This window comes from Primulina tabacum, chromosome 17 (genome assembly GCF_025594145.1).
Source record: "Primulina tabacum isolate GXHZ01 chromosome 17, ASM2559414v2, whole genome shotgun sequence".
NCBI lineage: Eukaryota > Viridiplantae > Streptophyta > Magnoliopsida > Lamiales > Gesneriaceae > Primulina > Primulina tabacum.
In genome coordinates, this window is record NC_134566.1 from 736038 (window position 1) to 739654 (window position 3617).

Genomic DNA, 3617 nt, shown 5'->3' on the forward strand with positions numbered 1-3617 from the left:
TAGAATGTTATTGCATAGTTTGGTTCCATAAATCTATTGCATATTTTTCATGACATATTTAGGTTGCAGCGAGCCTGGGAGCGATCCAATCCAAGCAGTAAATTATTTCAGGATATTTAATTGTGTCATTTAATTATATTACATGCATAAATATATAAAATGTTCATTTTTGAGATTATGCGATATTGCTTGTGGCCATTACACTATCATGGGATTATTGCTAAATCCGGTCGTCAGTTACCGGTCAGTTGAGTTTGTTTCACTTAGTATACAGTGGCTACAGTCTGATCAGACGTTTACTATTTTACCCGGTCGCCAGTTACCGGTCATGGGAGCATTTTATTATCCGGTCGCCAGTTACCGGTCAGTTTCAGTGCAGGGGCCACTTGCGTATACCATAATCTCACCAGGAAAATTATTACAAGCTATTTCAGTACAGGGCTCCAAGGAGAAAACATTTTTACCATGATATTTTCAGTTCAGTTATGTACGTATTATAATTAATCATGACACGACACTTTTACGATATGCCTCATGACATGACATTTTTATTCCATGAAATTTTACTATAGTATTTACTCGTTATTTACGATATATGCATGTTGAGTCTTTAGACTCACTAGACTTGATTGTTGTAGGTTCTGATGATGCCGGGGCCGAGGGCGGGGACCAGTGAGCATGCTCGAGGCGGCAGTAGTAGGACCCGAAGACCTCAGTTCAGCATTTATTTTTAATTGATGGCTCAAACATTTTAATTATTGTTGGAAAAACTTTTTACTGTTATTTCAAAAATGTTAATTCTTCCGCTGCCACATTGAACATCAAACTTTATTGATAAGTTTATTTTATGATTGAGGTATTTTAATTATTTTATAAAGAAAAATTTTAAATTTTTCCGCAAATTTCCAAGTACGGATTTTTAGGCTCTTATAGATGGTATCAGAGCGGTGGTTTTGTATAGGGTTGTACTACTACTGACCACGAGAAGCTCATGAAGTCACGTCTTCTGTCTGTAAGTTTATATTTACGCATTTTCTTTAAAGTATGAATTATTTTCTTAACGGCATGATTTCATGAAGCATTTTATGTCCAGATTCATTTTATTTATTCAGTATTTAAATTTAAATAAATTATGGGATTATGCATGTTAGTTACGTATGGGTTATGTATGGAACAGTATGCCCCCTAGACGCACCCTTGAGCGCCCTACTGAGGATGAGCCTCGCCGAGAGGACAGAAAGGAGCCGAGGCAGGAGAGAGACTTACCACCTCCACCTCCACCGGACATGAATGCCCAGATGTTAGCTGGGATGACTCAGTTCTTTGCACAGTTTGCGGGGAACCATGCTGTGGCGACCAGGCCGACGGGGCCCGAGGCTGTCTACGAAAGATTCATGAAGATGCGTCCGAAAGAGTTCTCTGGGACGTCTGACCCCATGATTGCTGAGGGCTGGATCAAGTCCCTCGAGGTTATCTTCGAGTTCATGGAGCTTGGAGATGCAGACAGAGTCCGATGTGCCACATACTTATTCGGAGGAGATGCCCGCTTATGGTGGGAAGGAACATCGGTAGCCCTGAACATGGCTACGCTGAGTTGGGTACGCTTCACGGAGGTGTTCTACTCCAAATACTTTGCTGAGGAAGTGCGCACCAGGTTGACCACTGAGTTTATGAGCTTGAGGCAAGGAGATATGACTGTTACGGAGTTCATCCGTAAGTTCGAGAGGGGTTGTCATTTTGTACCCCTGATTGCAAACAATGCTAGAGCCAAGATGATGCATTTTCTGGTGGGTCTACGGCCGATCTTGCACCGTGATGTTAGGGTGTCGGACCCTACTTCTTATGAGGTCGCTGTCTCCAAAGCCCTAGCCGCAGAGCAGGATCAGTGTGACATCGAGAGAGATCGCTTGGGAAAGCGACCAGCCCAGGTACCGCACCGCCCTCCTCCTCAGCAGCATCAGCAGCAGAACAAGAGGCCTTTTCACGGACCGCCTAGAAACAGAGGCCAGCAGCAGCAGCAGCAGCAGCGGGGACGCCCAGCCCCGAGGGCTCCTGAGCGCCCAGTCTGTCCTAAGTGTTCACGTCGCCATCCTGGAGCATGTTTGTACGGCTCAGGAAAGTGTTATAGGTGTGGTAGTCCAGACCACTTATTTCTGCAGTGCCCTCAGAGGAACCTGCCTACCCAGGGCAGAGTGTTTGCTCTCCATGCTACGGAGACGAACCCCGATACTATGCTGATGACAGGTACCTTATGCTTTGAGTCAGCATTTGGAGCTTAATGTTTTGGGTTAATATTTTGAACATAGAATTGCGATAGGATTGCATGCCCTACTTTGTAATATTTTGGAAATTAAAGTTAGAATAACTTCAACCTTTGCATGTCTATAAGTTTAGTCTTTGTAACTATTGGGTTCAACTTAGAGTTCCGATCTTTCAGGGAGAATTTTTATATCCGGTTTCGCTACGAAGGCCTTGATAGATTCAGGGGCCACTCACTCATTCATTTCAGAGGTCTTTGCTAATTTCCTCAAAGTTAAGACCATTGGGCTAGATATAGCCTATTCCGTAGTACTGCCGTCTGGCGAGGAGATGGCAGCCACCAGTGTGATCCGAGACATAGATCTTGAGCTCCATGGCAACCTTGTTTATGCGGATCTGATCGTACTGCCGATGCCAGAGTTTGACATTATACTAGGGATGGATTGGCTACTGCGGAACAGAGATTTGATTGACTTCCAGCGGAGATCTGTTCTAGTCCGACCGCCTGGAATGACGCAGTTCTTATTTGAGCCAGACAGGTACTTTCCTCTACCACGTATTATTCCATATGTTCAGGCTAGGAATCTCATGCATAGAGGGTGTCGGGCATTTCTAGCAACTTTTGTATCTGTCCCCAAGGCGCCCAATCAGTCAGCCTCAGATGTTCCGATCGTTAGAGACTTCTTAGACGTTTTTCCTGAGGACGTCTCTGGTATGCCACCTGAGAGAGAGGTGGAGTTTTCCATCGAGCTTATGCCAGGTACATCTCCGATCTCAAAAACACCATACCGACTTGCACCGACAGAGATGGCAGAGCTTAAGAAGCAGATTCAGGAACTTCTTGACGAGGAGTTCATTCGCCCTAGTTTCTCACCTTGGGGCGCGCCAGTCTTGTTTGTTAAGAAGAAAGATGGCACGATGAGGCTTTGTATTGACTATCGGGAGTTGAACAGGGTTACAGTGAAGAATAAATACCCACTTCCGAGGATTGAGGATCTGTTTGACCAGTTGCAGGGAGCTTCAATTTTCTCCAAGATTGATCTGCGTTCCGGGTATCACCAGTTGAAGGTGAGAGATGCTGATGTTTCAAAGACAGCTTTCAGGGCTCGTTATGGTCACTACGAGTTTCTTGTGATGCCGTTCGGTTTGACGAATGCGCCAGCGATCTTCATTGATCTCATGAATCGCGTATTTTAGCCATACCTCGACCAGTTTTTGATAGTGTTCATAGATGAAATTCTTGTCTACTCCAAGAATCGGGAGGATCACAGCAGGCATCTGACCACAGTGTTGCAGACCTTGCAGAAACACAAATTATTCGCAAAGTTCAGTAAATGCGAATTCTGGTTAGAGAAGGT